Source organism: Fukomys damarensis, unplaced genomic scaffold (genome assembly GCF_012274545.1).
Source record: "Fukomys damarensis isolate Sample0158 unplaced genomic scaffold, DMR_v1.0_HiC HiC_scaffold_6, whole genome shotgun sequence".
NCBI classification, from domain to species: Eukaryota; Metazoa; Chordata; class Mammalia; order Rodentia; family Bathyergidae; genus Fukomys; species Fukomys damarensis.
The window spans coordinates 32,755,186-32,770,073 of record NW_022900918.1 but is presented as its reverse complement, the minus strand read 5'-3'; the positions used below and the strand labels follow the sequence as shown (position 1 = coordinate 32,770,073).

The window sequence follows — 14,888 nt, the reverse complement described above, 5'->3', positions numbered from 1 at the left end:
AAAAAAAAAAAAAAAAAAAAAAAAAAACAACCAGTAAAAAAAGAAATAACTAGCATGTGGTAGGCTACAATTTCAACCTCAGTCAGATCTCCAGGGTATTAAAGAACACTCCTTTCACTACTCGATGCAGAGGGAGCTATAAGAGAGAGTAGATCCCGCTCTTACAAAAGCATCATGCAGTGAGCACAATCAGGTAAGTACTCACAAGCCCCAGTGCTCAGGGATCTAGCTGCAGTGCAAGCACAAAGTCGTCTATGAGCATGAAGGCAGGAGAAGTGCACTCTGGCTGGGTGGGTATTCACAGCACAGGTATCCCAGGGGGCCTTGAAGTTACCCTGCTTGCTCAGCAGAAGTTTGCCAAGTTGCAAGTTGCAGGCTGGTGTGCAGAGTACAGAGAAGGAATGACAGGAAATAAGGCTGGAAAGGTTGGTTGAAGTTCAACTCTGAAAGGCCTCACTAACAAGCTCAACCTTATAAAAGAGCAGGGGTGAGCCACAGGAAGGTCCTCAAAGTGTAAAGAAACAGGATCAGATCTCTTTTGAAGATAAAACTGTGGGGTGGGGCACTGCAGATGAGGGCATCATGATGACAGAGAGGACAGTTAGGAGGCCACTGCAATGGTCTCAAGAGGAAATAAAATATAATCAAAAGACCGATGGTGACTTTTCACTCATTCTTTGCTCTACTGAGATCCATCCACCCATCCGTCCTCATATGATATACGTGGCAACTACTACTTCCCACTATGCCTAAAGGGGGCTCCAAAGAAACTTCTTATCCCTTCTGCCATATGAAGACACAGACAAAAGAAGGACACTCATCAATCAGGAAAGGTGCCACCACCAATCACCAAATGTACTGGTGCCTTGATTTTGAACTTTTCAGCCTCCAGAATGGTAAGAAATAAATACTGTTTATAAACCACACACTCTATGGCATTTTTTTTTTTTTTTTTTTTTGGTACCGGGCATTGAACTCGGGTCCTTGCACTTGCAAGGCAGGCCACCGAACCGCTGAGCTAAATCCCCGGCCCTCTATGGCATTTTGTTACAGGACCCTCAACAGGCCGAGACACTGAGGCATCATTCACAAGAACGGCCTGGTCTCCTGCTTGTATGAAGTGTGTATTCTAGTGGAACAGCTAGGTATCCAATCATTTATTACTTGTTACTTAATTTCTGTGATGACAAATGCTATAATAAAGTGTCCCGAGTCACAGGAGATGACTACCTGGTCTGAGGGTGGAGCTGACCAAAGAAAGGTTCTCAAGAAGTAACTGTCACACATCTCCTGAAACCCCAATGACGCCCTTTCTACCTCACATCCCTTGTTGTAAATAAAAATCTGGAAAATTATATTTTTCATTAGTCAACTTTGCCCTGTGCAACTACATCCAACTACTTATTTGCTAAAACCTCTGGCCAATAAAGCCCAACAAATAGGTCTTGCTGGGAGGAGACCACAGGAGGGTGAGGTAAGAGAAGAAAAGCATGAGGACGGAGGAGTAAGAGAAGGCAGGTGGGTGGGGAGAGGGGATGAGAGGAAGAAGGGTGAAAAGGAACAGACTCCAGCTCTAAAGGCCTTGGCACAAAACAGCAGCAACTCATCAAGGATGGGAAGTCTACATGTTAGTGGTGATCGACACGCAGAAGCACAACCCTCTGCACCCCATATGCAGGATGAACTACGAGCACTGCACAGCTCTGGTTCTAGCATGGCTGGGAGGCACTGTGGCTTTAAAATCATCTGATCTAGGTTCAAACTCCAACTCTGTCGAATGAGTTGTACGCTCCCGGCAGGTTTCTTAGAATCAGTTTTCTTAACCAGGAAAACAGATAAAGCCATGCCAACCAACAGTTTGTTTGTTTTTTTTAAATAGGAGTTAAATGATAGTAGATATCTAAAATGCCTGTCAGTTCAACTGACCTAATCTATTAATCTAAACACATTAATTTGATCATTTCAAAGTTGAAGTCCCTAGTGGCTCTATTTTGAGAAATAACATTTCGCTTCTAAGTTACAGACATAGATTGTCTTTCAAGGTATGATGATTATTTACACATCGACTAGTTCAAGTTGAAGTCAGAGGACAAATAATTCAGAAAGCTAACTGTCACTTATTGCTAACTTTGCCCACAATACCCACTTCCCTTAAAAATCTTCCAACGGTTGGTATTCGGTGACCACAGATGGCTGAAGGTGTGCTGCTGCTCGGCCAACTCTCATCCCGACAGCCCAATCCCTTCACTTGACACCTCTGAGGTCATTACTGCTATCCACTGCTGTCCCACATAACAAAATTTAAAAAGAATTACAGAGAATACCTCTGACTGTTTCAAACAGACCTAAATCGCCCAATGAGTCCACAACATACAGTCATTTTGGTGGCACCACACTCCTTTCTCAGCCTCCTCAGTCACCTGTGCCCAGCTCTGGAGCACTTGCTTTATTCTGGGCAAGCCAAGGAGGTAGAAGTACAGGGTTTGGATGAAGCAGGTTCTGTGAGAAACATAGAATCCGTTCATTGAGACCAACAGAGAAAGTCCCTCTGCAGCGAGACTATCAGAAAACTCAGCCTGCTGGTAACTGGGTACTTGCAGAAACAAGAACATTAAATTCCTATGCACAGATGCTGAAAACCTGTCAATTCCCCTCTCCCTTTAATCTTCTGCCCTGCAGCTTCCAGAGAACAGTATACAGATGCTTGAAAGGCAACCTGCAAAGAAGGGATGGGTCTTGGGAGATGCTCATGGTTGGTGGGACCGGATGGGAGTGAGGATGAGATGAAACTCACGGCAGGGCTGAGACCCAGGAAAGAGTCCTGGAGTGGACAACAAAGCAGTGATCTCCACAACTATTTTACTCTGAACAAGAGTGCTCTCTGACAGTGACACAATGTAAAACAACTTTAATAAAATTTGGAATACTTATAGAGGTAACAATATAATCAATAAAAAGAAAATTTAATTTCACAACTACAAGTATTCTTAAACTACTTTTTAAAGAAAATGTCACTGCTAGTTAACGATGGCAGATTGAGCACATCTATTTATCTCCTCTAATCCCCTTCAATCTCCTAAGAATGACACTGAAAGGATTTTTAAAGGCATGAATCCAGAAAGATAAAGAAGAGCTGAAGACGGTAACATTTCTGCCCTGCCAGAAACCAGAAGTATAGGTGTAACGAACAAGCCTGAGGAAGCCAAACCTTAAACCAGAAATGGTGAACTCAGAAAAGCAAGTGGCTTAACATTAAACTCCCTAAAGGCTGCAGTTCGGGAGTTTTCCGGAACCAGTCAGGGAGGATCAGAATATCTAGCCCCTCCCACCACTCTACCTGCTCACAGTCATTGTGGTGTAACACAAAAAGGCATTCTACTCTTGGGCTCCAATGCCAAGCACAGAACTTCTAAAACTCTTGGAATTTCCTAAGTGAAGAGAAAGGAGTATCTTTTCCTCCTCCTAGGGAGCCCTTTTCAACAGCATCAGAGTTATGCTAAGGGGGACCCTGAGGGTACAGCTGTCAAGGAGGTGGTCACCAGAAAGACCAAGTCATTAGGGCTGGGGGGTGAGGGTGGGGTCTGGAGATTGAGCTCTACAAAAACTCCTGCAGAGAGAGATGCAGAGAACTCCCAGACTGCGTGGCCCAGCAGACACTAGAGGGGCCTGAAGCCCACGCATCCCCTCCTTGCCCTGTCCGTCTCTTCTGTTTGGCTGCTCCTCAGCTGCACCTTTACTGATAACAAGTCAATTTAAGTAAAGTACCTTGGTGAATTCTGTGAGCCAGTCTGACAAACTTCAGACTGGGAGGTGGACTGTGGAACCCCCAACTGACAGCCAGTCAGAAGTACAGGCAGCCAGGGGTTTCAGGTTGGCACTGAGGAGAGGGAGTCTTGTGGAACTGAGGGCTCTTTGACTTTGTGGCATCCAACCGTGACTCCAGGCACGCAGGGTCAGAATTGTTAGGCGTTCAGCTCATGCCCAGAGAACAGGCAAACAGGAGAACTGGCGAACTGAAAACTTCCCTCACTGCCTCACCTCATCTGGCAGAAGCCTGGAGGTTTACTATGCAGAAATGGTCTGGGGACTGGGGGACTCGAATGCACAGCTGAGATTTCAAAGACTACTAACAAACGCACATGCTCAAGCCAGTCTCTGCTCTAACTGTTGAGGCTCAGGCTGAGAATGGAGAGAAAAATAGGGCCTGGCAGCGGAGGGGCGCCAGCAATCTACAGAGGCTGAGAGTGGACATTCCCAGTGACACAAACACGGCAGTGGGGCCCACGGTCACCTCACACACAGACTTCAGTCTGCTTCTCCAAAGCTGGGCCTTGAAGACAAACAGAGAAAGGCTTGGAGTTATTTAAGGGAAACTCTTACTGTAAAAAACAGAAAACAAGGAGGTTAAAAAGGAACTTAGAAGAAAGAAACCTGCAGAGAAACGAAAGCTTTGAGGAGATCAGGGAGCACATCCTTAATAACACAAGAAGGTTTTTTTTTCTTTAAATACTGCATCATGAAACAAAAACAGGATAACAAGGAAAGTAAATGTTCAGGAAATTTGTTTTGTTTTGTTTTGTTTTTGGTATGGGTGTTCGGAAATTTAAAAAGAGCTACTGAAAATTTAAAATATGAAAGCTGAAAAAATTTTTTAAATAAAACAACAAATAGATAAAGGTAGTCAACCTCACTAGTCATCAAGGAAACAGGAACTAAAGCCTTAATAACACAACACTACAGATCCACTAGGATGACGGAAATTAAAAGGGCTGCCATCACTTGGGACCCTAGCCCTGGAGGAGCTGGACGTCCTGCCAGGAACACCAGCAGGACTATGGTGAGGCACAGGGCCTCCTGCTCCCGACGAGCTGGGTGAGGGAAGAAGGTCGTTAGCCCAAGTAAAGCCTGCAGGCCACTGTGCTGATATTCTGACTACAACCCCAGCACCGCCCAACTAAACTGCTCCTAAATTCCTGCCCCGCAGGAAGAAAGGCAAATTCCACTGTACCAGATGGCTCAGCTTTCAACTCCCAGGTACACACCTAAAGGAAACGTGTGTACGTGCACACAATGCACATGTGCAAGGGCATTCACAGCAACTGTTTCTGTAGGGTCCCACACTGTAAACATGCCACACCCCCTAAGAGTCAAGTGGACAAATGGTGCCACAGTCACACGCCACAACGCTGCTCCGATGATGGAACAGAATGACCTGCAGCCATGTGAAGCAACACAGATGAATCTAAACACAATTCTGAAAGAAACAAGTCAGACACAAGAGCCAACTAAAGCAGGGTGTTAAAAGTCAGTACAGATATTTGGGAGAAGTAGTGACTGGTAGGCAGCAAAAGTAAGATTTTCAGTAATGTTCTGTTTCTTCATTGCCTGGGATTTAGAAGGGTGTCACCTTGTATAAACTCAGTAAGTTCTGAATTCACCATATGTACATTTTCCATCTACATGCTTATACTTCAATAAAATTTATTTTTAAGTATTAATTCGAAGAGGTGGAAGACACATCTTGGGATATTTCCCAGCAAGGAGAGCAAAACTACAAAGAGAAAAGAAATTAAAACTAGACTTGTCCAAGTAGCTCAACAGCCTTTAGAAAAAGAGAACTGAGGGAAAAGAAAGATGATAAAAATAATTCAGGACAAAATTCAAGAGGAAAAATACAGGAAGTGCCTTGATTGGCAAGGCCCACATCATGTACACACCAAGTGGAAAGAGCACCATTTCACTGACTTGGAGTCATCATAAAGGACTGTCAACAGCCACGGTGGAAGGCGGGGAACAGTGACAAGATAACAGTCTCATCCACCTCTTCCTGCTCATCCCTCCTCTCCCTCCCCACGAGCAAATTACCATGTTAAAAAAGCTTCTCAATACAGACATTCCTTTCGTAATGACTAAGGTCACTTCCCTCAACTAGCCATTAACTGGTCACTAAATGAAGAATTGTATACAGTACACACATTACAAGATTCAGAACAAAGAAATGTTCAAAGGAAACTCTAACTTGACTTTGTGTAACTACGGTACTGCACTGTACAGCACAATCGGCAAAAGCACAGTACTGTACTGCAGAAGCCACTGTAAAGCCACACTGCTGCTCATATTCCCGTGTTGTAAGTCCAAACAGAGTCTGAGCAGCAGGTCCTAAATCCAAACAGTGCATCTCAGTCATAAGTCCGGGCCATCGTTAAACAGGTGGATCGTTAAACGAGGACTATCTGTACTGCTTTTTTTTCTAAAGAGTTCAAAGGTAAATTCCTGACCAGCCTGGCTGCCTGCTGGAACCTCAGCACCCAGGAGTGGGCAATGTAGGTTCTCTACTACAGGAGTTCATTCCTTCGCTTACTCGACCTGACACAATAGCTTAATATCCTCAGGGTAATGTGAGTTCAGAAGCCCAAGTAACTACACATTCTGGAAATACATTCACAATGAAAGCGAAACAAAGGAACAATATTACTAATGAAAGCAGAATTGTTAGAATATTGAACCCCAAGTTGCAAAATATATCAGTAACTATACTATGTAAGACATAAAAGAGAATACTGAAATGCAACATCAGGGTTGGAGGTATAGCCCACTGGCAAAGTGCATGCTTAGTATACACAAGGTCCTGGGTTCAACCCCCAGCACACACACACAAAAAAATCTGATTATGTGGAAATATTAAATATAAGAAACACAATTGCTGGGATAAATACAGCTGAAGAACAGAGTAGCAAGCCAGGAATATAGCACAATGGGGAACTTTCCCGGAGTCAGAAAACGGTAAAATGCTGAATGGGGGAGATGGAGAAAACATATTTTGCAGAACTGATGCTATTTAAAGAATATGAAACTTTTTTTCAATTAAAAGTCTCTAAAAGCCAGTGTAGATTAGGATGATCATGATCTGTACTAGACAAATTATGAGACACTAAGAATAAAGACAGGAAAAATTCTAAAAGCTTCCAAGGGCTAAGAACAAATTATAAAGGAACAAGAATCACATCTACATTATGTTTCTCAAAAGACAAAGGGGATCCAGTAAGATAATGGGGTAATATGGTTAAAACAGTGAAGAAAAAGAATTTCAACAGAGTTCATATTCACCAAAGCTAATACTTAAAAGTAACAGCGTATGAAAAAAGCACCTTCAGATATACAAGGACTCAGGGAATGACAAACACAGAAAGTTGTGGAGACCGGCGCTCAGCAGTGACTGGTTAACGCTACCTGACTGCACACCTAAAAGTGGTTAGGATGGTAAACATTACATCGTGTGTTTTTTACCATAATAAAAAAATATTTCTTTTTAAAAAAGCAACAAGAAGCCACAGTTGTGTTTTAAGAATGGGTCTGATTTGATTATGTTTGAACTGCAAAATGATCCTATCTGCTGCCTTTGACCTACTAATGTATATGCCATTCCACACGTTTGTGTTCAACTATATCAGCCAGGCCAGTTTTAGTGTGTGTGCCGCGGAAGCGAGCACCCAGCCAGGCCGGTTAATCGTTACCCCGACTGGATTAGGAGACTTGTAGAGAGGTGATCGGATCATGGGGCACTCTGCTCTTCACTGGATTCTCTGCCGATGTTCTGATAGCTGAATGTGCTGTTAGCAGGGGGGGCTCAAGTGGAGGAGGTGCTCAGTGCAGTTCCTTTGGAGGTACAGTGGTCACATAGGGAGCTCCTCCTCTGTGCTGTGCATCCTGGCTGCTAGGAAGCAAGCAGCTTTGCTCTACAACTCCCTTTCCATGACATTCCTGGCTTGGTGTCAACTGGCCATGGACTGAAAACTCTGAAACCGTGAGCTGAATAAACTGCTCCTCTTCAAATTGTGGTTGTCAAGTATTTTGTCCCAGCAGCAAGAGAGCGGATCCACATACCAGCATTCCTAGGATAAATCCTACCTGAATTAAAATGAATGGTATTTCTATATAACAGCAAGCAATCATCGGAAATTTAAAAAATTACCATTTGTCATAACATCAAAAACTACAAAATACTTAGGTATGAATAACAATTTACATGCAAAAATTATATAATGAAAACTATGAAACGCTGATGAGGAAAAGGTAAAAGATGTAAATAAATGGAGATAGATTATGCTCATATAATAGAAGATTCCACATTGCTTAAATGTCTATTCTCAAATTTATCTGCAGAATCAGTGCAACCCAGTGAAATCCCCAACAGGCTTTATTGGTAGAAATTAACAAAGTAATTCTAAAATTCACAACAAAAAACTAAAAAATTACACAAGCCAAAGCAATTTTTAAGGTTTGAAACCTCATAATACTGTATGTTAAAACTTAGAATAACCAAATATCAAGAGAATGTGCTGAGAAAATGACAGTCCAGTAATTTTGGAGAAACTTTCTAAGGCAATTCTATTTTAGAAGAGGCTAGAACAGTTCAATGTCCACAAATAAAAAAGTGGCTTTCAATGCATACTTCTGACCATGACAACATACAAAAAGTAATTCAAAATGTATCATATACCTATGATGGAAAACCTGAAACTATAAAACTTCCAGAAGAAAGGATAAAACCTTTGAAACCTCGGATTAGGCAAATATTTTTTTATAGTACACAGTAAATGAGAGCTATTTAAAAATTGATTTATCAAAATTTCTAACAATGCTCTTCAAAGATCACTGTTATAAAAATGAAAAGCCAGACTTGGGAAAAAAGTATTTGAAAAATACATACCTACAAATATCTGGTCTCCAGAATACAAATGCTCAAAGCTTGGTAAGAAAATAAACAATCCAATTAATGCCAGAGATGACAAGAGATTTGAAAGATGGAACACACAAAGCAAACAAGTGCACAAAAGGTACCCAGCACAGCCCTGGTCTTTAAGGAAATGAAAATTTAAAAGATGCTACACAGCACTATGCACAATTAGGAGGAATAACAACTTTTTCTCAAATTGACAAAAACCACGTGATCCTAAACATGGAAAGCAATGGAATTCTCATACATTGCTGATAACAATGTAAAATGTTATCAACACTTTGGAGTGCAGTTTGGCCGTTTCTTAAAAAGTTAAACATGTACTCAAAGTAATGCTAGCTAGGCAAGAAACAACAGAATTCAATGACTGCCAAATGCAACAACTTATAAAAAGCAATCACATTTCAACAAAATATACTTAGGAACATAACATCAATTCACCACTATAAAAATATATGGTATCTCAGAATATAAAAGACCCATAAAAGAAAAACCTAAAATATAATACACAACACAGATAATTCATTAAATAGGAGACATTTTGTGCTTTTATATGGAAAAAAAATATATCAGCTTTCCCCCAAATCTATATATAAATTCAGTGCTCTCTCAAAGTCTAGCTAAATTCTCTCTAAAATTTATATGGAAGAATAATAATACACGAATATTTAGGTTAATCTTTTTTTCTCATTGAGTTTATTGGTACTTTTTAAGTATACAGTACAGTTACATTTATTATTCGGATCTTGTACCTTTACATGACAGATTTTGGTTCTCCATTTTGGTTAATCTTGAAACAGATTAGCAAAAAAAGACTGATATTCCATCAGGTATTAATTTATCTACTGAATAAATTAAATTATTTTTAATAATTTAAACACTGAAAACAGTGTTTAAAATATTACGGATACTACAGCATCAATTGATAAAGAGATAAATGCAATAGAGAACAAAGAAGGAGAGAGACACACACATACACGCTGCTACAGGCTGAACTACGTCCACAGCACAAAAGTCCTAACCTGCAGTGTGGTGGCATCTGAAGGAAGGGCCTGCGGGAAGCAATCAGGTTTAGAGGAGATCACGAAGGTGGGTCCTGCGATGGGATTTGTGCCTTCCATGCTGCTGGAAGAGACCAGAGCTCTTCATCTCTCCCGCCTAGCCATGGGAAGACACAGTGCGAAGGGGCCACCTGCAAGGCAGAGCTGGGCCCTCACCAGAACCTGACCGAGCTGGCTCCCTCGTACTGGAATTTACAACTCAGAACTGTGACAAAATAAATTTCTGCTCTAGGGCCACTCAGGCTCCAGTACTTTGTGATGGCAGCCCGAGCTAAGACACACAGACACTATGAGCCTGGGTTATCTCTGCTCCTGGGTTTATCTGCTGCAGAGGGAATCCCGTAACAGCGAGTAAGGACAAAGACAAAACATGGCGGCCCTGAGCTGATCACTGTTGAAGACGGGTAGTGCTGAAATGTGGGGCCTGTTACAGGGATCCCGCCACTTCTGCACACATTGAAGATTTCAGTCATAAACTCACATATCCAAAACAAAGGCAGAAATAAAAACATGGGCTGCTTCTGTGACCCACAGGGACCTGACCCAGATATAAGCTCCTGGAGTCATGGCGTGGGATTTTCAGAACTAAGATATGGCCTCAAAGCTGCTCAAGGAGGGAGGGCTGGGGCTGAGCCTAGACATCAAAGATCTGTCTTTCCCAGAAAAGACTAAACACACTCCATTCATAGCCTCCTGTAACATCAAAGAAACTTCACTTGCATTAACAGCTCTGGAAAAGAAAAAGAACACACAATTCCAACAAAAACTGAAAATCTAAGGTCAAGACCACACTTGAATTTCTGGTCAAGATTTGGCCCCCTTCAATGGCAGAGCAACTCTAAGGTAAGAACGTGACTGTTAAAACTCAGGACACAAAACTCCCTCAAGGATCTTTAGTAAGTGCAAAGCACCTTGTATGGATCCTTGCACAAGTGGGGGCACAAAGGGACTCCAGGAGCCGGGCATGGTGGCGCATGCCTGTAATCCCAGGACTGGGGAGGCTGAGGCAGGAGGATCACTGTGAGTTCAAGACCAGCCTGGGGTACATCGTGAGTTCGAGGTCAGTCTCAACTACATAGTGAGGTCCTGTTTCAAAAAACCAACCAAACAAACAAAAGACCAAACAAAACCCCAAAAAACCCAAAACCAAAAAAATGACTCCAGGAGAAAACAAAATCCACTGAGTATAAGTTCGCAATAAAAACTAGCAATGTGAGGCAACAGAATACCCCAGGAAGAAGCCTGAAATTTAGAAGACTGAGAATTAGAAATTAAAAACAATCTGAAAACTGTAACTATGTGTAAAATTATTATGTTTTCAAACAGATAGGAACCAGGATTAAGGGGGGAAAACAGTATGGACCAGCCGGCCTCCATCTCTCAAAGAGTGAGTCAGTGCCCTTGGTGTGAAAGCCATGCACAGGGCCCTGAGGTTCTGTGATTTCGCCTCCTCCCCTCTGCTCCAGCCACAGGGTGCCTGTGGTCACACGGCCACCTCAGACCTTCGGCACTTGTGACCCCTTTTACACAGAACACCTTCCCTACTCACAAGCCCATTCCCCGCTCCGCCAGGCTCTACTCAGATGTCACCTGACCTCTGAAACCTGGACCCAGCGAAACCGCGACCCCACTCACACCTTAGCATTCCCTTTGCTGGTGTATTGTTGCACAGCATACACCTGACATTATAGATTGTGCTTTTTCATTTTGTTTACTGGCTTTCGCTCCCAATTATACTGTTAATATTGACAAGGATTTGGCCTGTTCTGATCGGCACAGGATCCTATGCCCACAACGGTGCCAATCATACACTAGGGGCCCAATAAACATTTGTTGAATGAAAGAGAAAGCAAACAGATATCGGGACACAGTCACTCACAAGACGTGGCGTTCTCTCCTTCAGTCTGCATGCATGTGCAAACATTTGTTAACTGAGGGCCCACCAAGGTCTCGCTTTCCTCACTTTGCCAATTCTTCCTTCTAGAACACGATTATCAAAGAACAATACACTGTAACATGCTAATCTATTTCCTAAGTTATTAAAAGCACCCAGACAGTGTAATAAATATCACTTTCACAATTCAGCTTCCGGTTTATTTTTATCCTTCCTTAGAACTCACACACACCCCCTCCCCATCAGCCATCTATTTCTATGTAACTATGTTTCTCATTACAAACTCCGGTCCCCAGCTCACTCATTTCTGGATTTTGAGAATATTGACTTACTGTTGATACTTATAATCACGGGTATTGATAAAGAAATATAAGAAATAAGTATTAAAAACTACCACTTCTCTATACTGAAGAAGTAGCTAAGGTACATTATTTGGGAAGACAAAGTTGATGTCTCTAACATGGGTTTACAATATTCATGTCCACTAATACCGGCTCTTTTCTTTCTTATGAAGTGTGCTACCGCTGAGTTATGCCCCCAGTCCTTTTTCACAGAGCCCTTTCTCATCAAGGTGCCTAGGCTGGCCTCAAACTTGTGATCCTACTGCCTCAGTCTCCCAGGTAGCTGAGATTTTAGGTACAGCCATTGTGCTCAGCTCCAACTCTTTTCTAATTAATATTTACATACATGAGCATTCTGGTAAAAAAAAAAAAAGCTTATGACTCACCCAAGATGTCAAAGTCAAAAATTATTAAATAATATTTACTGTATCCCTTTGACAAAAATCTCTCCTTGCAAATCTCTTTGGTTAGTCCAATAATTTTCAGAAAACGAGTATTTTTCTTTAAGATTACTATAAGGGTCAAGTACAATATTGGATCCAAAAATTAATTAGAACCTAAAATTATTCTTTGTTTACATCATAAGAGTTTTAACAACTGCTTCACTAAGGTGTTGAAGTACTTTATCATGTAGTTTAGAAGAATATAAAAACATGTTTTTAATTTTTAACTAAAGCATGTTAAATCTGTTTATACAAAAGCATTAACTATTACTATTTACCTTATTACAAAATACTGCACCATTTAGCAACCTTACAGCTCCTGGTAACACTATTGGAGCCCCATCTACTGTAGTAACACTACAGAGGAGGGGTACAGCTTTTATCAAGTTCTGCCTCGTGCTGCCACCTAGTGGTCTTGCGTGTGACTACAGCCAAAGCCCATTAAACTGCGGGTTGCTCATTTCAGAAAGGGACAGTCTTAACATGAAGTCCGTATTAAAATTCTGTAAGAATACTTAGTAACGTATGCAAACTAGTTTATTTTGGACATTTGATTTTTAAATGTTTCAATGTCACTCTACCAACTAGCTCTTATTTTAACGGTGTCAGGATTTCTTCGTTGTTCTTTAAGCAGTTATGAAGATTTTCTCGACGAATATACTTCAAGCTTTTACAAGTCTTTGTTTATAGAAAAGCGAAACCGACCACTAAGAGAATACAGAAACAGCCCCCACGGCTCAGCCCCTCCTGCACCTCACTGCGCAGGCGCCCCCCCCACCCCCGCGCAGCACACGGAAGGCGCTCGACTGCGCAGCTGCGAGCCGCAGAGCTTCCTGGGAAGTGGCGTCTCCCCAGCTTTGGTTCCTTCCTAAAGAAGGGCACTGAATCTCTGATTTAGTGGCCTAAAGGCACTTCACGGGGACCTGACGCTGGTTTCCACTATGCGAGGATTTCCCGACGGCATCCCTGCCGGCCCCTCCCGGGGAGGCCCCTCACCTGGCAGTCGGTCGTTCCCGCACGGAGCCGCCGTCTGTCCGTGTAGCTCCCACCCCGCGACCCACCTTTACCTCCTTTCAGAGGGCAGCCCCTCCGGCCCACACTTCTCTTCTCCTGGATGACCCCTGCCTGTTCCGGCCTGCTTCTCCCCTGCCGGGTCTGCGGCCCCAGCTCATCTGTAACCACCCAGCGTGCTGCCCTGCAGTCCACAAACAGAAGCCCATCAGTGTGCGCCAGAGATCAGCTACACCACGGTGCCACGCCGTAAACCCACACAGCTCTGCCCGGCTTCTGCTCCGGTCCTTCTGTCTCTGTTGACTACAGAGCACCTAATCCCTGCTTTCAGAGCCCACTATTGCTCCCTTAGGGAGACTGCCAGCAGCTCCCCCAAACCGGGGCTCCCGTCTCTCCAGGGACACAGCTGATGGCGCCATTCATTTCCCAGCCTCCCCATGCAGATGAGGGACACCTGTAACCTCAAGGCACCTGGAAAGAAAGCCCACACCAGGGTCCTCTTCATTCCTCCCTGCTGGTTGGAGGACACAGTGAGGCTGGAGCTGCCTGCCTTCACTCCAGAGTGGGTGCACAAGAGAGCACAGCTGTACTCTTGCTTTATTTTTTGGTTTCTTGAGACAAGGTCTCGCTTTGTAGTTCAGGCTGGCCTTGAACTGGGGGCGATCCTCCTGCCTCAGCCTCCCAAGTGCTAGGATTACAGGTGTGTGCCACACCGGCTTCCACTGTGTACTTTGAGCCACCAGTTTGGGATTCATGATACCACTACTAACGTATTTTCCTGGATTTTCTAATTTGCAAATCTGATGGACACACTATATTTTTGTATTAACCAGAGATACTGGCTTAATTAGGGCAGAGCCAAAAAATGACTTATAAAAAGGGAAATGTTCTTTCATTGTCATATTAATGCAATAAGGGTACGTGGCTTTCAGAACACAAGAAGGCCACCTAAGCAGAAGAAGGCTCTGGCATGGCTGATTCTGGAAAACAGCATTACTTCCTGCCCTACCTCTTCTTCTCTTTAAAGAAACTAAGGTATTCTCAGCTGCAGGGAAATACTTCCTAGATGAAGTCGCGAAAATGTCCTGTTTTACCTAGAAAAACCTACCCTTACCATTTAAAAATGTAAAGCTCCAAATTCATCTTATCATCAGAATAGGATGAATGGGCAAAACTAAAACTATATAAAACAATTGTGTGTCAAGGGACACAAAAGAGTAGCAAGAGAAAAAAACATGCAAATTATATATCTGAAAAGTGGTTAGTATCTATCCTATACAAAGAACTAAAATCCAACAACAAAAAGAAATCCAGTTAAAAAATGGACAAAGGGGCTGGGGATTTAGCTCAGTGGTTCTGCCACCTGCCTCATAAGCACAAGGACCCAAGTTAGATCCCCAG

General features: G+C 42.8%; 1 protein-coding gene across 4 annotated transcripts in view; it reads right to left on the bottom strand.

Moving 5' to 3' along the window:
* Ubac2 (UBA domain containing 2) overlaps positions 1-14,888 on the bottom strand; it is a 157,017-nt gene that overhangs the window by 92,537 nt on the left and 49,592 nt on the right. The gene's annotated exons all lie outside the window — the stretch shown is intronic.